The 23420-nt window shown below is 45.4% G+C and overlaps 1 protein-coding gene across 16 annotated transcripts in view; it reads right to left on the reverse strand.

Annotated features, from left to right (window-relative positions):
- Znf532 (zinc finger protein 532) overlaps positions 1 to 23420 on the reverse strand; it is a 110295-nt gene that overhangs the window by 63565 nt on the left and 23310 nt on the right. The window lies entirely within an intron of this gene.

The raw sequence follows: 23420 nt of genomic DNA on the forward strand, positions 1-23420 counted from the left end.
AAGGCAGCCTCTGCCTCTCCCTTCTCTCTTTCTCTGTTCCCCCCTTCTCCTGTCCCCTCTATAACTCCTTCCCAATACCCACTATATAAACTCTATACTCTACATGGCACATCTGTCTGTCTGTCTCCCACTGCAAAATGGAGGACATGAAAAACAAATCTGCCAGCTATTATGGCCATATAAAAGGATCAACTGACTTGAGAGCAGCCCCTGAATGTCCCCCACCTCTGTCCCCACATCACACTGTTGCTGTGAACTGAACACACATAACAAAGCTCCACTAACCAAGCGGCTCCATGATTTAGGTCTCCATTTTCTTTAAGCTCAGTACATGGAATCAAGCTAGGGTTCAGTGTAGCATGTTAGGGATGATACCTACCCAGGGCCACAAAAACAAAAATGAACCAGGGGGCCCAGAACCATGACCCACCCCCCTTTCACTCAGTACCATAGCTCAAAGGCGGATCTTTAAAATATACAAAAGCTGGGGCTCAGACTGCAGTCACCCCAGTGGTAGCGAGGTCCATAGCAACTCTAGGCTTTCTTCCCAGGAACATGAGATTTGTGTCTCATCCTTTCTTTATAATGATGTAATCAAAAGACATCACACTGTCCATCAGAGAGCAATTGGTTCAGAAACAACAGCAGGAGATAATTCAATTGCTCACTGGGTGACAGGCCCAGGGCAGAAAATGGTAAGAAATCTGAAAAGGTCACCAAACTTGTGTGATCGGCAAGTGCTCAGAAGTGCTGTGGCAGGTGTTCTTAGGTGTCTTCTTAAGAACCAAATCTGTCCATCATTACCTTCTCCCGTTATACCTAAGGTCCTGCCTCACACACTCCACAGGGCTAGATCATCCAGTCATAGACAGCCTGATGCCCCCACATTTCCCATGCTTTCCTGTATACTAAACTCAAGCACAGCTAAGGTCCGACAGCCTCAGAAAAGACTGTGTCCTGTCTGTAACACACATATACATCCCTCAGGAACCAGTCATGCCAGCTCCCTGTCCTCCACCCACCCACACACACACATATAGTTCACCCTCTTCTCTTGGGAACAGTAAAAGAACACACACCAGGAGAAATAGTTGGGCGTTCTGCAGATTTCAAGCTTAGTTGCCAATGGCTCACCTTTCATCAAGTCTGATGCTAAGCTAAAAAGGCAAAGCAAGCACAAAGGACAGTATACCACCGCCTGAAACCCAAGACGGCTGTGGCGGCAGGCTCCTCTCTCCGGGTTGTATAACTAATGTAATAAACACCACTCTGTAACTTCACGCCTCTTTTTTGGTTGATAGAAATGTGTTTCAAACCCGCAATCACTTGTCCTATCACCTGACCCCTCCCACACCTGCTCAGAGGGGGAGCTGCTCAGTACTCTGAATACGGAGAGGATGCCTCCATCTCAGTTTCTCTCACTTTCTGCCCAGCCTTAAAAATCAATTCCTTCATATAAAATCATTGAAAAAACAAACCCCAGCCTTTTTAACTTTTATTACATTTATCTGCATGTGTATGCTTACGGGTGAGTTCCTTTTTAAAGGAAGATCATGTGTCTTCCCTAAAAAGATCAATGATCAGTCTGGACAAGGAAGCCCACGCCTTTCATCCCAGGAAGCAGAGGCAGAACAATCTGAGTTCGAGGCCAGCCAGTTTCAAAGTGAAACCCTTTTTCAAAAAAACAAAAACAAAAAAATCCAAATATCATTTATTAATACCCACAATTTACTTATAGCAGTGTACTTAATATATAAGGCCAAGAGAAAAATGGTAGGCTGTTTTACAATTTATTTATTTATTTATTTATTTATTTTTCAAGACAGGGTTTCTCTGTAGCTTTGGAGCCTGTCCTGGAACTAGCTCTTGTCGACCAGGCTGGCCTTGAACTCACAGAGATCCACCTGCCTCTGCCTCCCAGTTTTAAAGGTGTGTGTGCAACACCACCACCAGTAGGCTGGTTTACATTTTAAAGAAGAAAGAAAAAAAGAATTTAAAAGTCTGTCCAGTGACTACTCTACTTCCTCCAATGACACAGACACTTCCTTTCCTACTAAAATGAAATTATAGGAAAATCTTCCATCTTTTTTGATACAAGCTAAGACTACCCAGTCAAAAGAGAAACTTTAAAAAACTATTTACCCCTTAGTCATACTTATATTTTACAATAAAAAGTTGTTCAATTAAAAAACTATTTTAGCCAGGCAGTGGTGGTGAATGCCTTTAATCCCAGTACTCAGGAGGCAGAGGCAGGCGGATCTCTGTGAGTTCGAGGCTAGCCTGGTCTACAGAGTTAGTTCCAGGACAGGCTCCAAAAGCTACAGAGAAACCTTGCCTCAGAAAGCCAAAAATAAATAAATAAATAAATAAACAAACAATAAAACTATTTTATCTGTAATAAAAGTTGCTTTGCAATTTCCAACTGGAAAGAGTTTGTGGAGCATGATGGTACCTGTTTATATAATACTGCAACTCTGTCAGTAAAGCCTGCTTAGCCCAAGAGATCCAGCCTCAAAACAAAAAGCCATTCACTCAGTCTTTTAATCTCAGAAACAAGTGATCTCTGTGAGCTCCAGGCCACCAGGATTACATAGTGAGACCCTATCTCAAAAATAAATAAAATCAATGAAAGGAAGAAAAGAAGCAAAAGGAAATGGGGAGGGGACAAGTCAAAGTCAGGCCTAAAGGCTCAGGATGCCCTACCACTGAATGGGAATCCCACTAGTCCCGTGAGGAAAGACGCAGGCCTAGATCCAATCCCAGCTCACCTTTTATAAACATGAACAGGCTAGAGTAGTGAGTCGGTGGATAAAGACACTAGCTACCAGGCTGACCACTGAGTTCAGTTTCTGGAGCCAGCAAGGCACAAGAAGACACTCAGCATCTACAGGCTGTCCTCTGACCTTGACATATGTGCCCGAGAGAGGATTCACACACAAAAATAAATGAAATATAAAATAAATATGAAAGTTAGCCTGACCAGTGCAGACATATCAAATTCCCCACAAAATGAAAAAACTGGCATTCCCCTTAATGAAAATCAGTGACTGCTATAAACCAGAACTGTGGTGTTAAAAGCGGGGCGTTACTTTCCTGTTGATGTGGTTGTGAGATTTATTTCACTGAATTTTCAAAGCAACTAAATTAAACTAAAGGACCTAAGACACGGCTTATCGTTCTCCTCAACAGCACGTTTGTATCATGCAAGGTTTCAAATTTACCTAATTCCACCCAAAACTGAACAGTGTGCTCACACTCTCCACACCCTGCCCTTCTCCCCCTCCCTCCCCTCCACCAATCTCCTGTCACTTGAGGATTTCCAGAGATAACCAACCACAGAGCACGTCTTCAAGCAAAAAGAGGAAGCAATCACACCTCTTACTCCAGCCAACCTCTTGCTTCCATTTGACTTCCTTCGGTCTCTAGCTCCCTCCCAACACTGCAGGCAGTGCGGTTTGCTTCTCCTGTCACCAGAGGAAGCATGCTGCTTTGGCCACAAGTCAGCTGACACCAATTGCCCAGGCAGTGTTCTTCTTTCTTAGTTACAATATTCCTGATTTAAACCGACAGACATGATCTTCAAATTGCTTCTGGAAATTTACTCACAAAATTTTTTGGGAGCAAAAAATTTTTTGGGACTTTTGTGGGACGGTTGCTCACAAAAGTCACTAATCACAACCGTGGGAAACACAGGCACACACCCATCCCAAACCCTTCCCTGCAGTTAGCTACGCTTTTCTGTCAGGACTCTACAAACAAGCCCTGTCTTACCCATTCTTCGGGAACAGCAAGGAAAATGCCTTCCACAGAAGCAAAGGCCCAGACAAACCTTAGCCCCCCCCTCCCCTCCCAGAGGTCACCAAAGCAGGGCCCACTTGCCCTCCTGCCCTCTCTAAGGGGGCTTTCCCCTCCTCTACTGGAAGCACAGGCTGGCCTCTAGTGCTTTTTCCAGCTGCTGGGTGAAGATCCAGAGAAAGGAAGGGGGGCCACATGGGGCCAAATCCCTTTCTGTCTTCCTTATTAACTCATCCAGAATGAAAGCTGTTTCTAATCCTTCCCTTTTCCGGACTCCACCCCCAGTCTTTCTACTGTTAACTCAAATAAGTCACCAGGCAAGGGCTCTCCCAGGCACTTCCTGCCTCCAGTCAAATGTCAAAGGGCATCTGTCCCTTCATGCTTGGTCCTTCGGGTCAGTCCTCTAGTGAGCCTTGTCTCTTCCTATCACCAGATCCACTGGTAAAGAGAGCTCCAAGCCTTGCCTGACAACTTGGGACTTGTGTCCTTGTCACTCTGCCTCTATGGCCCAACCTCACACAGGTGACTCCCACAACTTCCCAGCCTTTGGTAACCCACTCTCTAGAAAACCCAGTATAAGAGAATTTGGGGCAGGAGGGAATGACAAATCTGTTTTGTATTCGAGACACAGTAATTTAGAAACAGACTTCTATACATCTGTGAAAACCCAAGTAACTGACTAGTACACCATGTATACCCTGCAAATTAAAAAGAACAAGAAATCAAGCCAGGTGATGGTGATGTGTGCCTTTAATCCCAGCACTTAGGAGGCAGAAAGCAGATAGCTCTCTGTGAGTTTAAGGCCAGCCTGGTCTACAAAGTGAGTTCCAAGACATTCAGGGCTACACAGAGAAACCCTGTCTCAAAAATAAATAAATAAATAAATAAATGAATGAATGAATGAAATAAAAAAATAAAACAACAACAACAAAAAAAAAAGCAAACAAGCCAAAATCAGAGGTGAATAGGAGAGTGAAGCCGACACACACCACAGGTGAGCAGCACGGCGCAGCGTGGCAGAGGTCACCTGGAAACCAAATCCTTACTGGACACTATGGGACTAAAAGGACCCAGTACAGATGCTGTCCTCTGCTTGGTGGGCAAACTAGTGAAATCTTACTAAAGGTTACCAGGACTATACAATGACAATCTTCTGCTGTTACTTAGCGTTATTATAATTAATACAAGACACTTTAGGAGAAAATGAGTAAAGGCACAACAGAAACTCTATTTTTACTTTTTTATAAGTAAAAATTATTCTAAAGTTAAAAAACAAAGGCCCCAGCTTGCAAGGATCTGAAGCATGGCTGCAAACTCAAGGCCAGCCTGGGCTACGAAGCAGGACCCCATATCAAACAGGAAACTCTAGGCTGTGTGATCTGGCCATGCTACACACTCTACCTGATGACTAGCTTGGTCCCTAACACCTCCCTGAACATCCCTGAGTTCAGCAAGGTGTACTTCTGCACACAGTGTGTTTTAGCAACACAACCCTCTTCTCGACAGGTGCACCCAAAATGCGTTCTGCCACTGAACACAGGCTGTACCTTCCTAAACTGGAAACTCCTGAAATGCTCTCAACCACAACGTGTTTTGAGCACCATATATATACACTGAGAGTTCTTCTGGCATTCTGGGATTTGGGGATTCTAAGATGAGAAACGTAACAGTCTAGACTGCGAGTGTTGGAGCAGTCGTCCCACCTGCAGTAGAGACCTTAGGATACACTGAGGGGCTCACCGCCCCAGCTGGAGCGCTCTTCGGAGGTGGGGACTAGCTGGAGCAACTAGGTCATTGGGGTATGTCCTTGAGGACACTAGCCTCTTTCTCTACTTCCTGGTCACAGTGGGGCTGGTGGCTTTGCCCCAATGACTCCTGCCATGAAGTTCCTCTTTCTCCTCATAGGCCCAAAGTAATAGGGCCATGGACCAAAAAAAAAAAAAAAAAAAAAAAAAAAAAAAACACCTCTTTAACCACAAACCAAAATAAGTCTTGCTGCTATGAAGCTGAGTTTCCCAGGTACTTCATCACAGAAGGACGAGCTGACCACCCTGGGTGTTCACACCAAGTATCACAGAACACACAGGGTTCAGAGTCTGAGACACTTCTGATGTCAGATACCTGAGGTAGGGATATCCAACTGACATCACAGAGCTACTGAAGAAAGTGCATCACAGTTAGAAAGGGCTGGAATAAAGCAGTGCCTAGCACGGGTGGGTGGAGGAGCCAGTGTGACCTCAGTGCCACTCAAAGAAACTGGAATAGCTAAGTACAATGTGCGTGCATGTCCCCTTGTCTTTGTTATTAACTGCCCCTGACTGTTCTGGCTGCTGGAGGACCTAGCCATGACAAGCTCAATAGAGGCCTGAGTCTCAGTAGTTTACCCTAAGACAATACCAGGTTCCAAGAAAGACCACGAACTGAGACCACCCAGGAACAGACCATCTGACGGGAATTCCTAACGTTCTAACCACTGTAGACAGGGTCGCCTGCCAGCACACACCCACAGCTTTTTACCAGGACACCCTTGAACAAACGTCAGTCAGTCAGGGGTCCTGAGCCTTAGAAATTCTTTCACCCCTACACTTTTGCTATTATAAAAACCCAGCCCCAGCTGTGCTCAGGGCTCCCCAATCACGCCAATAGGTTGGACACACAGAGTCCGGGTTCGCGAACTTCTGTAAGAAGAAAGGCTCTTTGCTTTACATACAGGACTCGGCCTCCTAGTTGGTTTGGGGGGGACTCCGTGATCGGAGCGTAACAGCTGCTTATAGCCTTTCTGTAGAATTCTATCTTTCAGGAATGCTTTCTCCTCTAGCCTCACACCACTGCCAGTGGCCTCTTAGTCTCCCCTAACTTCCTGGAAACTGTTCTCCTCCTCCCACTTCAAGGTCCCTCGGTTCAGTCTCCCAGCTGCCTATTTTTCCCTGTTCAAAGACAACCTCAGCAACCTCGCAGGCTCGCACACCTTTCTGCGGCCGGCCAGTCTGACATCACGGCAAGCTCTCGCTCACATCAGCAGCTCTTGTGCACCAAAGCCTGCTCCTCCCTTGACTGCTTGCACCGTGCCAGTGGCCGTTACCTTCCCTAGGGAACAGCTGAGCCTCAGGAACTGGCATAGTTCTGCTTCCGAGGGATGTTTTGAGGCTTTCTCAAAGACACTGAGATCTACAAGGGAGATGCTGAATTTCTCTGAGTTCATCAGCTTCACTCACGGCCTCGAGTTCTGTTACTGACCGCTGATCTCCGAGAGGAACGCCTACAGCTCCCTGATTGGGCGGCACTGCCAGTCACCTCCCCAGACCCATACAAACAGGGCCAAAGTGACTTCTCAGAAGGCTACAGAAGCCTGAGCTGCTGCCAGTCACATCAGTCATTTCCAGAGCATCTTGAACTACAGCTTACAAATACTGATTAGTTGATACCGAAGGACACAAAGGATGCCTATAATTCAAATCCATATCATTATTTGTTTAAACTTGGGCTGGTGAGACGGCTCAGTAGGTAAAGGCATTCGCTGTGCAAGCCTGAAGACCTGAATTCAATGCCCAGACCCCACATGGTAGAAAGAGAGAACCAAATTCTGCAAATTGTACTGGGACCTCCACACCCACGGTGTGCCCGCAAATAAACACAAAAATTAATAACTAAATGTAATTCTCATAAAGTTAAAACTCCTCCTTGCATTGGCCTAGCTGTAAGAGGGCTATTTGTTCCGAGAATGAACGCGATGCTTTTCTTGTTGCCTTAGCTCTGTGGTTCTCTAGAGCATACCAGTCTATACTCTCATGACCTCTCAGAGCAGTGCAGCCCCGAGCATCTGCGGACAAACCCTAGGAAAGGGAATGAACACTGAATGTCCCAGAAACCAACGCACAACAGGGATGGAGGGCACAGCGCCCCTTCCAGTGAGAGTCCGCTCCAGTACCATACCCACTTCACTCCTTGACTTCCTAACCACATTTTTTTATTTAAAAATAAAGAACAATTTTTTTTGAAAGATAAACTGGGTGTGGCAGCCCACACTGTAATTCCAGAACTAAGGTAGTCAAGGCAAAATGAACATTTGAAGCTAACCTGGGCCACCTAGCAAGACTCTGTCCCTAAACAAACAAATAAATAAACAAGGGAGCTATGAAGATGGTTCAGCAGTCGAGGGAAAGCAGTTCTTACAGAGGACTCTGAGCACATGGCAGCTAATGACCGTCTGTGTCTCCAGTTTCAGAGGGTCCAACTTCTGACCTCCACAGGCACCGGGCACACACATGAGACACATATATACATGCAGGCAAATATCCACACACATACAATAAAAATAAACAACAGGGTAAGAGTATACATTGAACTACAGAGATGGATAAAGGTCTTTGCAGGAATCTGTGATGATCAAATACACTGAAAGACAGTAAACACAAAACTCAAATAATAAGGACCATGCTCAGAGAATTAAGAAGGCTGCTACCCTTTTCATTTATCCCATAACCACAGAAAGACCCAGGTCTACAGTCTCGATCATATTCTAGACCACGACTGTGATGCCCGGTCAGAGATCTGGCTTTGAGCGAAAGAAAGAGACTGCAGAGACATCATTCATATACGGGGGATTGGAAATGAAGGCCAGATGAACCATATGGGCCTCAGCAGAGATCAGAGAGAGAGGCTGCAACACAAGGAACCAGGCCACCAAGTCAGACCAGAGAAATGGATGAAGATGCTCAGACAGTGGGCACAGCAGAGCTCTGCAGCCCCTAAACCATGATTAAATTATGAATTTACAGAGACATATTCCCTCAGAATACACAAATGACCCACAAGCCGCAGCAATGGGCATGCATGTGGTAGAAAGACATACAATGCAGTCAAAATACTCATGCATATTTTTTTAAGTACTTAAACCCACCACCTCCCAAATTTTAAAAAAAAAAAAAAACCTGCAGAGAGAACACAAAAGGCAACAGCAACTCGGACCACAATGAATGACAGGGAAACAGTGGATTACAGCCCCAAGTATGCAATAAGAAGCCGTGAGTTCACGCGACATAACTGACTGAAGAAGTAAAATGACAAAAGAAAATGAGGACAGAATAGCTTAGCAGGTCAAAGGGCACACTGTGACTTGCACTCAACCCCTTGATCCCGCCGTAGAAGAGAGAACTAACTTCTAGAAGCTGTTCTCTGTAGCCGTCTGATCTCCGTGCCATGCGTGTACACCCCTTCAGTACCCCTGGCACATGCACACACGTGTACACCATGCTCACAAACAGTAATAATTGTTTAAAGTTGACTTATCTCCTGTGCAGAATTACAAGCCTGTGGAAGAACCTAAGTTCCATACCCAGCACTACCAAACACTAGAAATGGTACTCGCCTTTAATACTGTCATTTAAGAGGCAGAACTTTACAAGTAAGTTCCAGGTCAGCCAGATCGACACAGTGAGACCCTGTCTGTCTGTCTGTCTGTCTGTCTCTCTCTCTGTCTCTGTCTCTCTCTCTCTGTTTTTAAGACAGGGTTTCTTTGTGTATCGTTAGCCATCCTGGAACTCATTCTGTAGACCAGGATGGCCTCAAACTTACAGAGATCCACCAGCCTCTGCCTCCCCAGTGCTGGGATTAAAGGCGTGCACCACCACGCCTGAATGAGACCCTGTCTAAAAGACAAAACATAAAACAAACAAAACTACCCATAAGTAAACAACATAAATAATGAAACCCACTTATAGAAAACATTATCCACTTTTAAACAATTACACACTTTCTCCCAGAGTTCAGTATGGAAAGAGGAAAAAGGGAAGGGGCAATTTTACAGTGTAGATATCTGTTAATATTACCTTGCACAGCGACCAAGGCCGCATTAAGCAGGACAAGTCATGTTGACAGTGTGTCTGGGTAAGAATGGCACATTATCTCACACAAACATGGTGTCTAGCTTAAGTATCAGACAAATGACACCAAATCCCTGACCATTCCTCAAAACTGTCAGGGTCATCAAAATTAGGCAAGCCTGAGAAAGAGTCAAAACCCAGAGGAGTCTACAAGATTTGAGATTGGACGGCTCCAAAAAGAAAAAGGACATGAGGTTAAAAATAAAGGAAATCCACAGAAAGCATGGCTTTGGTTCGCTCTTAAGCAATCTGGATATTATAAATAGTTAGGACAGGGAGCTTGAAAGAGCAAGGAGTTCTAGGTCAAACCAAGCTGAAACCACAACATTCTTTCCCAAGAAAGGTGGGTAAAGGGCATGGAAATAAGCAAGGTGGCTAAAGCCAGGCACCCTGTGCTGTGTGTCTGTAAGGGAAGGGAAGGGGATGTGTGGATTAGAGTTCATAACAGCCCTGACAAAATACTTAGTGAGGTCAGCTGGTCTCAAAAGATTAAAAGAGACCAGGTAGGTGGCATAGACCTTTAACCCCAGCACTCCCAAGGCCGAGGCAGGCTGTTTGCTCTCTGTGAGTTTGAGGCTACCCTGGTCTACATAGCAAGTTCCTTCCAGACTACCAGAGCTACACAGAGAGACTCTGCCTTTAAAAAATTAAATAAATAAATGAAGGAATGGCACTGATCAGATGGTTCAATGGTTAAGAACACCAGCTACTCTTTCAGAGGACCCAGAATTTAATTCCCAGAAACCACATAGTGATTTACAATTTGTAAATTTAGTCCCGGGAATCAGATGACTTCTTCTGGCTTCCAAAGGCACCATACAAGAACACAGTTCACAGACATTCATCTGCTGTTTTGTTTTAAGATATAAACAGCATAGGCCTTTAATGCCAGAACTCAGGAGGTATCCGGTGGACCTCTATGAGTCCAAGGTCATCCTGGTCTATGTAGCAAGTTCCAGACCAGCCAGGCCCTATGTAAAGAGAACCTGTTTCAAAAAACAAAAGCAAAATAAAATAGAATGATATAAACAAGTAGCCTGGGGCTGTGAATGTAGCTCGGGGCACAGCATTTACCTACTATGTGAGATTCTATCCCCAGTGCCAGAGAAATAAAAAGAATAAGTAATTTTTAAGTAGCTGCTTAGGGGCAGGGCCTTGGGAGAACCAGAGCAGTGAAAAGCATAGGTTTTCTCCCTGAGGCAACCATCAGATGTCCTAATACTGACCAGGGATGAAGAGGCTGAAAACCACTAAACACACCTTTCAAATGATTTATTGAGTAGTGTCAATTAAGTCTCAGCAGGCACAGCCAAGTATATTCTAGGTGCCCAATGTCACAGCAATGAAGTTGAGTCATGAGCAAGGTGAGACAAAGGGGCAATGTGGGAGGAGGGCAGGAAGCAGCTGCTTCCAGAGGACTGGGAGCTTCACCTGGCAGAGCTCAGAGAGGCCTCACAGGTAGGGAGGATGCTGAGCCTCTGATCTCCCAGATAGAGAAGCCAGGGCCTCAGAGTCAGCAGAAGAAAACAAAGCAGGGACAGAGGGAGGGAGCTGGGGAGGATGGAGAGGACTCTAGGCAGCCCATTCCTGCACCCAAGCAGAGAGTAGAGAGAGGGGACCTCTTTAGGTCCCCAGCCAAGGAGGCTTTACAAGAGAAAGAGATGAGGAAAAACCTGGAAAGTCGCTGCCCATTCCCTCCACAAAAGTCAAAGTCACGGCAGGACCCTAAAATGTCTTCTAGACCCTAGGAGACACAGCTCTGGTGAAGAGACATTGGGTTCTCCAGGTGAGATGGCCCAGTTCCCGGGGAACCATGGAGAAGCCCTCCAGGGACAGTCTCCACCTGTTGGTGTGGCTCCCTGCAGGTTTTCATGGTCCAATCCCTGAAGCCTATGAACCGGAGGGAGCCTCCAGTGAAAATTAGATAGAAATAAATGAAGCAAAAGGTAGGAAAAAGAAGAGAACACATACTCTCGGATGTTAATTAATACTGCACACACATTAGCACCCTTGGAGAAAAGAGGGCGCATGAAGGAGCCTCCAGAAATAAGTATTCGTGACGGAAACAAACGATAAAACCTGGGCTGAGGGGCGGGGACAATGACAGGATCAGAAAAACCAGGGTGTCTGGTTTTAGGGTCAGAGATCAGACCCTAAAAAGAATATGGACAGTGGACAGTACAGTGGTTGAGTGAAAATGTGGTGCCCAGTTAGGGACACTGTTTGGAGAGGCTTAGGGGGTGTGGCCTGACTGAAAAAACTACATCACTGAGGGCAGGCTTTGAAAGTTTAAAGGTCTGCATCATTTTGAGTTCCTCTCGCTGCTTCCTGTTTGTGGTTCAAGATGACTCTTTAGCTCTCAGCTTCCACCCCCAGCCTACCTGCTACCATGTTTCCCACTGTAAACATGAGGGGCTTTTATCCTTCTGGAACCATAAACCCAAAATAAACATTTCCTTTTATAGAGTGCCCTGGTCATGATGTTTTATCACAGTAATGGAAAAGTAAATAACACAGACAATAAGAAAGAAAAAGATGGCCAGCAGTAGTGGAGCATGCCCTTGATCCCAGCGCTCCAGTCAGAGTCAGGCAGACCCCTGTGAGGCAGCGTGGTCTACAGAGTGAGTTCCAGAATAGCCAAGGCTGTTACACAGAGAACCCATCTCAAAAAATACAAAAAGGAAAAAAAAAAGGAAGGAAGGAAGGAAGGAAGGAAGGAAGGAAGGAAGGAAGGAAGGAAGAAAGGAAAGAAGGAAAGAAGGAAGGAAGGAAGGAAGAAAGAAAGGAAAGAAGGAAAGAAGGAAGGAAAAATTGTATGAAAATCACAGTTGAACACAGCTAGCCTGGAGTATTCTAGAAAAATAGAAAGTACAGGGAGTAGGATATCACAGAAATGAAAGCAATCGCTTCATAGCCAAGGCCAACTTGAAGGGGTCAGCAGGACGCCAGCAGAAAAAATGCAGCAGGCACAGCAACATTAGCACTTCAGATAAAGTCTTTGTAGTGTATCGGTCCCTAGTTCACTTTATCTGCCTGCCCTGGCAACCTGACAGACAGCCCAGCAAACAAAGCACACAGCACATGGCACAGTCCTCTCTGGTCCCAGACTTGTCCCACACAGTTGTAAGGGGTGTTCAGGTGTCGTCATCAAATTGTCCCCACAACAACCAAGCATGTGTGGAAACTTTGCCCAGGCAAAGAGGTCCCACACCCACCCATGCTCTGGGCAATCCACCCATCTCAAGCTCTAAATTTACTCTTTATTTGTGCAATTTTGCTTTCTTTAGAGTGGGGGACTGTTGGGGGGGTATTTTGTTTATTTGCTTTTGAGACACTCTCATTATGTAACCCTGGCTGGCTGGATAGAAGCTCACTATGGAGAAGGCAGTTAGGGGTAGAGGGCAGGATGTGGAAAACACGGGAAAGTTGTCCTGGATGGAGACTCTTGCTATGCAGACTCCAGGGAAGGCTTGCTCTGCTCAGATCCCAGTGCTCTCAGGGGTCCTGCCCAGCTGATCCCACTGCCAGTCCAGCTCATGGAAATCCAGGCATGCTGCCCAAGCCTAAAGACGTCTGTATTTAGACACCGGCAAGGAGGGAGACTACCTGGGAAGAAGGCTCTGGTCCCTGGGTGAACACCAAGCCCAGCCAAACAGAGCATGATTTAAACCTTTTAAATATTTAGGTATATGGTATATACCTTTTAAATATTTAAATGTACATTTTAAATATTTAATTATACCGTTTAAATATTTAGCCATCTGCTCTCCATTTGTGCTCTTGCCCTAGGTCATAAGAAGACCAAGCTGGCAGGGAGACTATTGCTATCATTGTCCCTATGAGTCTTACTTAATGCATCAGGCAGAGGCGGCCTCTTATTCCAGGACACACAGTAAGAGTCAGAGGACAGCTGAGTATCTCTGTCTTCCTCCTCTTCGATCCAGGCTTATCACATGGACATCAAAATCAAGTCCAACAGAAGAATGACAAGTCAATAAGAAAACAGACCAAAAGGTTAAAATTAACTACCTATGGGAATTATGAATGGAATATTCTGTCGTTTTTTAATATCCATACATGCATTATTCCTACCCAAAAAAATGTGTTGAAAAGATACCTAACAAGTTTAACTCTGTATCTCTTCCTTCCATGTAAAACACTAAAAAAAACACTGCTCATGAGCCTCATTCGTTGGAAACACTATGGGGAACTCTTGTTTTTTTCTAGCACAAATGCAAATTCAGCCCGTGAATAATTCACCCTAGAAACCCCACCCCCAGCACCTGAGTACTGTCTCAAAATTGACAAGTTCTGTTATTTGTCAGACGATGCTAAGTACCCAACACCTCAGAAATAGAGATTTCAGGTTGCAGAATTAAACTTCATGAATATGTAGAAAGATTATTAGAAACATGCTCTCCCGACTTCAACACACTTAAAACTCATTTATCCAGTGGGCTTTTTTTTGGGGGGGGGCAGGGAAGGAGGTAAAAAGGGAGGGAAAGATCTTAGATTAGATTATTTACGAACCAGAAAAATTGCAGAGTTTGAAATCATCTATTGTTTAGACACAGGATTGCACCAGTGTTAAACTTACCAAATCTAAAGCCCGCATAATGAACTGTTAATAAGAATTCCCTTTTAGAGCAAGCCCAAATCAGGTGCAAAGGGAAAATCAACTTAGAGAATTCTTTATGTATTTCCTCAAGTTCTAAGGGAAAAACAGAAAGGAAAGAGAAGAAAGTTTACAACTAAGTCTTGATAGCAGAACCAAGGCCAGTCTGCATCCTTCATGCCTGCAGCAGGCCAGGTTGCAGCCTTGGGTCAATTCTGCCTTTTCATGGCCCCATGTGCCAGCCTCCTCCTGTCCAGAGCCTGTGATACCACCAGACCAACTGCAACCTGCTCCAGGTCCTTTCAATTTACTAATCTTTTAAGTACTGATATAAAGCATGCATTGCTGTCATTTTTAAAATTATTATTAAATACCTTGAAAATAGCTTTAGGTAGTTTATAGCTAAATCAGTGAGGAACAGAAGAAAGGCGTGGCAAGGGATATGTAAAGCTGTATTCCCATAAGGAGATCAAAGGCTTGGGTGGGTAGATGGGTAGGTGGGTGGATATGGAATATGCCAACCCTCCCTGCTTTCCTACCTTTTCATCCCAGATAAATACAAGTGGTAGTGTCCGGTCGGCTGCTTGCAGGAACCCCCAGAGGCTGGGGAAGAAGAAGGGAGGGGATGGTCTGTTTAGCTCAGTGTTTATTACTGTGAGTGGCGTGGATCATACTATTGAACCACATTCTTTTTGTTTATGTGGTAGCACACATTTTTAATCCCAGCACTCTGGAGGCAGAGACAGGCAGATCTCTGTGAGTTCAAGGATATCCTGATTTACAGAGAGAGTTTCAGGAGAGCCAAGCTGACACAGAGAAAATTTGTCTCAAAAAAAAAAAAGAAAGAAACAAACAAACAAACAAACAAAAAAATACTACATAGGAAACCCTTTTAGCACTCAGAAGGCAGAGACAGGTGGATTCTTTAAGTTGAGGCCAGCCTGGTTTACGTAGCAAGTTCCAGGCCAGCCTGAGCTACACAACTAAGACTGTCCCAAAATAATAATAATAATTATACACACACACACACAGAGAGAGATAGAGAGAGACAGAGAGAGATCACATAGGGCTAGAGGCATAGCTCAAAGATAGCTCACTTACCTAACACAGGGAAGGAGCTGGTTTCCATCCTTAACATCACAAAAGAGCATTTGCTTAGTTTTGTCAACCATAGCAGGGTACATACTTGCAACTTAGCACTGAGAAGGCCAAGGCAGGTAGCATGAAAGTTCATAACCAGCTAGCTAAACTACACCGTGAAATCCTATGAAAAAAACACTGCTACATGAAACAGAAGAGAGAGAGGACAAGTTACACTGAATAAACTGGAGACTGTAATAGCTGGGGGTGTAGACCCACAGTGGGATCCTTACCTGGAAAGCAGAAGGCCCCTTAGATCTGATTCCCTAGCACCACAAAAAAAAAAAAGACTTTAGAAATATATGCTGAAGAAACCCACCCCCCGAACAAAAAAAAAGAAAAAAGAAAAGAAAAAGAACAAGAAGGAAGGAAGGAAGGAAGGAAGGAAGGAAGGAAGGAAGGAAGGAAGGAAGGAAATATAAGCTACTGTCTGCACTGGGAGCACCAGCAGCATGGACAATCCAGCTACCAGTGAAGAAGAGACACAGTAGGCTAACCTCAGGAGAACCAGCTCCACCCACCAAGTCACCTGCTACTTCCAAAGTGACTTCTATGTACAGGCACTAAAGAGCCAAGGTCAGGGTTAAACTAGATTCTTTACCACAAGATTTCCTCATTTTTTAAAAAGATTTATTTTAGTTTATGTGTGGGGCCCTGAGTATATTTGTGTACCACATGCAAGCAGGTACCATCAGAGGCCAAAGGAGGACATAGGATCCCCCAGTAATAGGAGTCATAGGAAGTTGTGATCTGCTTGATGCAGATGCTAGGAATTGGACCACGTCATTTACAAAAGCAGCAAGTGCTTTTAACTGTTGAGCCATCTCTCTCCAGCTCTGCACTCTCTGCCTTGTTAATGGTCTTCCCCAAGTCTTTTTCACATTCCCCTTTGGATCGTCTAACGTGTGCAGTCTGATGGGCAGAAAGGACCTGAGATGCTTAGCAAACCTATCTGACCTTTCACTCCTAAGGGAAATCTCAGAGTAAACTGTGCTTTGGAAGTGTGCTGGCTAGTTTTATGTCAACCGGACACAGGCTAGTCATTTGAGAGGGGAACCTCAATTAAGAAAATGCCTCCATAAGACTGGGCTGTAGGCAAGCCTGTAGGGTATTTTCATTAGTGATTGATGGTGGAGGGCCCAGCCCATCGTGGGTGGGGTCACTCTTGGCAGGTGGTTCTGGGATCCATAAGAAAGCAAGCTGAACAAGCCATGATGAGCAAGTCAGTAAGCAGCATTCCTCCACGGCTTCTGTATCAGTTCCTGCCTCCAGGTTCCTACCCTGCTTGAGTTCTTATCCTGACTTCCTTCAGTGATGAACAGGGATATGAAGGAATAAGCCAAATAAACCCTTTTCTCCCCCACTTGCTCCAGGTCATGGTATTTCATCACAGCAACAGTAACCTAACAAGGACAAGGGAAAATGTCTGCTAGTCTGCAGCCAAGCACACTGTGGCAGAAGCAGCCAGATCTTTACGAGAAGAACTGGCTGTTGCTCAGTAGTGGGCTACCAATACCTTCTGTGTCTTGGACAGGTCAAGATGTGCAAGCTAGTAAGTACGGATCAAACCATACAACCATCTACAGAGAGACACCCAACAGAAGCCTCTGCCAATGGCCTCAACCATCCAGATAGAAGGAAAAGGAAGGAAAGGCTCAGGCAATTTCCTGGACAAACACAAGTCCTTTTCTCCAATCCAGAGTTTTACAACACTTAAAAGGTCACAAGCTCCTAGGATTTGAGAGGTTATTAAAACCTTGAAAAATACGTTTGTAAGATAGATACAGCCGGAGAGGGACCCTTGGGGCCTCCCATAGCGGATAGGGCCCAAACCAGAGTTTATTTGAGATAAAGGAAATGGGAGAGGAAGGAAGGGAGAGACACAGAAACAGAGCCGAGGAGGGAGGGGGCCTAGGGCTTGCCTTGGCAGGAAGAGAGCAAGATCTGGAGTGGGAGGAGCTTGTCTTTTAACAATGTTAGTTTCTAAAACACCCAAGTAAGGAACAAAATTGAATTAAAGGGATTTTTTTAAAAAAAAAAAAAAGCCCCCCAAAACAGCTAGTAGGCCAGCTCTGTTCATGAAATTCCAAAGAATGCCTGAAAATCTACCGAGAAAGTCAGAGGGAGATCGAGGCCTCAAAAGGATCCGTTTTGATCCTTTTCCTGGGGAGGAGGAAGGAGACTGGTATGCATACACCCAGCAAGTTCCGACTCTAATGCCCAGACAAGAGTTCCCGCCTGGAGCAGTAACAAAAGTACTCATCGTTCTACTATTTAAACTCCTTCTCAACGGCAAGGTGAAAATCACATGTATACTTTTTGTTTGTTTGTTTGTTTGTTTGAGACAGGGTTTCCAAGAGTACTAGCTGTCCTGGAACTCACTCTGCAGACCAGGCTGGCCTCGAACTCACAGAGATTCACCTGCCTCTGCCCCCCAAGTGCTGGGACTAAAGGCATGCTTCACCACCTCCCGGCTTACATGTATACTTTTGTGCATAGGGCTAGGCAGGTATAGTGGTTGTTATAATCTGCTGACCTGGTCTGTCACCTGGGTACCCTGTCCCTTTAAAAAGCAAGCCCCGCCCACTCCCAACCCCTCTCTTCTGCTGCCTGCTTCCCAGCTCTCTTTCCCATCTCTCTTCTGTGGAGGTAACTACTGCCTCTCTCCCCTCTCTCCCCCTTCTCCCCTACTCTTCCCCCTCCATAACCCACTAAATAAACTCTATACCCAAATTCTCTCTCTGCATGATGTATCTGTCTGTCTCGCACTGGCCATAATCTCCCACTCACCAAGGGGACCCTGTGAGGCCTCAGGGGACCCACCACTGCCCCTTGTGGGACCAGTCCCCCACCACCTGTTTATAAATGATAACAGTGGTGAACACCTGGTCCTAGCACTCAGGAGGCTGCAAGTACAAAGCTAGCCAGACTATACAGCAAGATTATCTCGAAGAAAAATAAGATGAACAATTAAAATGTAAGGGCTGAGAGGCAGCAGAGCACCAAGCAGACACTGGGAGACCAACTCCTCTGTGCTTGAGCCTAGACAGGGGTTCCACTACCCCACTCCCGAAGACTTCAATCACAGGCCAGGAAAAAGCCTCCACCAACCTGAGGAACCAGAATTTAATTTTCAGGTATCGCCCAAGGGATCTACAGGTAGGTAAAGGCAGGGGCCATTCTCCCCGTGGAATCACAGCTCTCCGGTTTAAGCCAGCAACAGCACAAGGCAAACCCCTCGGACAAACACAAAATATCAAGGCAACCATTTCACAGGTAGCCACTTAGGTCAAACAATATCAATACATTAAGTGGTAAACACTTGGGCCCAAAACTAGATGCAGCTTCCCAGTTACCTCACTTCTAAAAGCTAATCATTAACTTAATAACAGAGAATCGTCACTGATGTCTACAGCAGCTCACAGAACCTTCTAATTAGTGTTCTCCCCCTTTGAAGTACAAATCAGAGCGTGCTGAGCCGATAAGCTGCAGCGAGCAATGCTTGCAGTCATCGGGCAAGCCCATGCCTCACAACACCATGTGCTCACAGCACTTCGGAAACCACGCCACGCAGCACCCTCTCTCCCGCTTGTGGCAGGACCCAACTCCTACCTCTTCAATCTGCAGCAGCCAGGGTGATTGATCCTGCATCCTGCATCCTGCATCCTGCATTCTTCCCAAGCCCCCGTTTAGGACCGCCCAGCCAATGAGCATCGCTGTTCTGTCAGCCCACTCTCCATTCAATCGCCACAGACAGCTTAACTTACCCATTTATTTAAATGTATTGCACTTTCTTCAGCTGAAATTGTACAATATGTTCTTTACCAAAACTCTAAACCCAGCAAAAGGCCCAGGGGATGCCAATTCATGTGCGGAAAGTTCTGGTAACATCTGGGACAGAGAGCATGAGCGTAAACATGCGTGCCCATATAACATCACAAGAGCGTAAAAATACGTGCCCATGTAACATCACAAGCTCTGTGCTGCTGCTTTGTATGAGACAGGTTCTCTCTCCATTTCTGTGGCTAGCCTCAACTGCAGTCCCAGCTCAACCCGAGTGCTAAAATCACATCACAGCGCTTCTGCATTTCAATAAGTCACAGGCACAGTTCGGACACCAGAAGGCTTCCAGCATGCCATGACACTCTTCCATGGGTACGACACCTGTAGTTAGCCGAGAGCACCTGCTAGAATCAGATCCTGAGCCTTTCCAAAGGGAGACTTCTGCCAACACAAAGAACCCCAAGGAAGCTTTCCTCGGAATTTTTCTGAAAGCAAGAACATGTCAAAAGACAACCTTTAGCAAACAGTGCTGACTTTCACACATCTAATTTAAAATCCAGATTTCTATTTTTAATTCACATGATAAAATTAAAAGTTAGGGAAATGGACACATTAGAATAATTTGCTCACATCTAAATCATGACCTTTAGGGCTAAGGAACTAGCTTAACGGTTGGGCATTTCCCTAGCAGGTGCGAGGACCTGTGTTTAAACTCCAGGATCATCTATGCCTAGCATGTCTCAAGGAAAAACGAGGAAAGCTATCCAAGGGACAGAGTTCTCTGGATTTCAGAGAGAAAAGGTGGTCTATAGGAAGCAGAGCCTCACACTGGGCACTTCTTCGCTCCTCAAGGATCTTAGCCAGAGGGGAGTGGCCTAGAGTAACCTGACCTACTCAGAAGCTAAGAAGGTTCCACAGAAGACCTGGGTTTCATTGCCAGCGGCAGCTAGTTTTTAAGGTACCTCTAGTCAAAGTGATTCCCAACAGGAAACTCTTTAAAACATTTGCAAAAACAGACCTCGAGACATCTTTTCTTTGGTTTGTTTTTGAAACAAGGTCTCTCTACAGAGCTCTGACCTTGAACTCACTCTGTAGACCAGACTGACCTTGAACTCACAGAGATCTTTCTGCCTCTGATTCCGGATTACTGAGATTAAAAACGTGCGCCCAATTGGAGATACTTTTTTAACCTTGGTTGTAAAACAGGATTCAGTTTATCTGGTGATTTTTTTCAAAGTTCATAATCACACACAGGAGTCTTAGATCCCTTTTAAAGGGAAAGAGAGGAGCCATTTAGCTCGTGGGAAGAAGAGAGGAAAAAGACAGTTGGAGAGGGGGACAGGGGCTCACAGAACAGTAGTCAGAGGTCTTAAAAGATGACTCAATGGGGGTAAGGTTACTTGCTGTACAAGCATGAAGACTCAAGTTCAAATCCTCAAACCCTCTGGAAAACGTCACATGTGGTCATTCTCATGTCTGTAACCCTACTGCTAGGAAAGGCAGAGCCGGAAGAATCACTGTGGCTTCATGGAAGCTAGCCTAGATTCAGGGAGAGAGCCTGCGCCTGCCGCCCCACACACACCCAAGGGAAGGGGAATGACAGACAGGGCACAATCACAGTGATGGGCTTGGCACAGACAAAGGATCATACAGCACACGCATACAGAGGCTGGCAGGAACATAGGCAGCACCGGGCAAGCTTTTTATTTTCCTACATTTGATCTCATAATCGATTTCTCATAATCATTACTGCGGACCTAGAGACCTGCTGATAGACCTCAGCTACACACGAAAGTCAAGAGCAAGCAATCCCCAAGAGCTACACGGTGCAGAGAGAAACCTGACTCCCATAAATAGTCCTCTGACCACACGCACGCAGTGGCATGTGGGCACCTACACACAAACACAAATAAATAAATCCTATAACTTTAAAACAAACATTTAAAGAGCCAGGAATGAACTGGGCTCATAAACAGAATAACTACCCTGGACAGAAGAAAAGCAAAGGCTTGGATCAGCCCAGGTGCTGGCAGTTAAGCAGGGACAGGTACTTAATTTAGTTGGCATGTGGTCTTTCTTAGGCACCTGCTCCGCATAAGAACAATTCCCTTTTAAGGAAAAGGTACAAGTTAACCTAGGTGCTTTTTTTTTTCTAACTGCGTTTTACAGATATACAGGATGTGGATGGATGCTGCATGGGGGAACAACTGGTTGGCGTTGGGGTCCACCTGAAACAGGGGTCTCTTTCCTCTGGCAGGATGGTGAGTGTGTCCACCTCTACCTAGCTAACCTCAGCTTTCAGCTCAGATGTGCTAACTACTAAGTACGTCTATCTAACATGCTGGAGAAAGACAGGAAAAATTAGAGAAGCAAGACAGGATTATCCATACACTGAAGCAGGAAAAGAAAACTCTAAATGAAAAGTTAATTTCATATTATTTTAAAAAATCAAAAATTATATAGCAGTGAGCCCAGTGTTCACAGGCAATTCTTCCACATGGAGTGTATCGATTTAATATTTGACTTTGATTTGTAGTTTCTAAAAGGCACATCTAAGTCTCAAAATGCTCGATTTTCCTCTAATGAGCCACCCTGTGGTTTCACCCAGACCCTGCTCACAGAAAATCCTCTGTGGGGGCTATGTGCCATTAGCCAACTAGGCTGATTTCTTTTAAAATATTACATTTAACATTCTATCAGAGCATAAAACTCCTTTACGGAAAGTATTGTCTGAAAGTAGAATAGCAGCGCAGTCTGAGATAATTAAAACCCAAGCACTGACCCAACCAGAGGCTTTGAAGAAGGCCTTCCAAGTCCCGGCTTCAAAGAAATCCATTTGCGTATTATTTCTACGCTCCACCAGCCCCAGGGGAACTCAGGGATGAAGTTTCCCAGAGCCGGGGGCCTCAGTCACTTCCTCAGGAAGTGGTCCAACCATAGCAGCTCTCCAGGTCTGGTCTCCAACACAAGGCCCCAGAAGCCTGGGACCCAGAACAGCAGTCCTGATGGGCAGACTCTGGGAGCTGGGCATTGCTGGCCCTGGGTCACAGCCCAGGTGGAAGATGATAGGCCCTACAGTTTTCCTTCCCTTCAGATCACAGCACCACCCAAAGCCCACGAGTGGCAGAGTCAGCATCGTGCTGACATGCTTTCTTTTTCTGGTCCATGCAGAAATAGAACTGTGCTGACCGGTTATGAGATAGAAGCTCCTGAACAGGCCGCATCTACCCACTGAAGAAACAGTGTCCAGAAATACCTACTCAGTGTTTTCCTGTACAAAACAACGCATTTAAAAAGAGTAAGATTCTCAGGTTAGCACTTCAAAGGGGAATAGTCTGCAAGAAAAACCTCAAATACAGCATTAAGAATTTACAGTTGAGGGGTTAGAGACTGCTCAGCCGTTGAGTGTTTCTGCTGATCTTCCAGAGGAGGGGGTGGGGAATTGTTTACAGCTGGGCCTCAAATCTCAGCCACTCGGGAAGAAGAGGATCATAAGTTTGAGGCTAGCCTGGGCTACTGAGTGAGTCCAAGGACAATCTATACAACTCAGTGAAACTCCTGTCTCAAAAATTGAAGAGAGGAGGAGAGAGAAATCTCTGGAAGCACAGATAAGTGGCAGAACCTTTTCTTAACACACACACACACACACACACACACACACACACACACACACGGCCCTAGGTTCAATCCCCAGGACTAGGGAGAGCAGGGAACAGGACAAGAACTTACTAATACAAACTACAGCATGGAAGCAGAGCCTCGTCCTGGGTCTGCCCAAGGCCCCAGGTTCCTTACTAACATACTGCGGAATACAAGCAGCCAGCCATGGGTACTTCGTAGCTGCTCTCCCGAGGGTCCTTCATCCTGCCTCCATGAACTACCTTACCTGAAAGACCACATCTGCACATGCCTGGCACAGCACTAGTAAAAAGTGCACAGCACTGAACTCGCCCAGACTCACTGAGTTCATTAGCTAATTAAGGAAATTATAATGGGGCAGTTTCTCTCCTAGCAGCTCCTAGAACCAATAAATTCTTAAAATACAGGAAGGGAAAAAAAGTGCTCCTTTCTTAGTTACTCCCAATGAAAAATGGGCAGCAAGAACCCTATCTGACACATGGGGATAACAAGCCATTGGTCTTTTTTTTTTTTTTTTAAGAACTATTTACGCCAGGCGGTGGTGGTGCATGCCTTTAATCCCAGCA

Source organism: Myodes glareolus, chromosome 13 (assembly GCF_982192425.1).
Source record: "Myodes glareolus chromosome 13, mMyoGla1.1, whole genome shotgun sequence".
NCBI lineage: Eukaryota > Metazoa > Chordata > Mammalia > Rodentia > Cricetidae > Myodes > Myodes glareolus.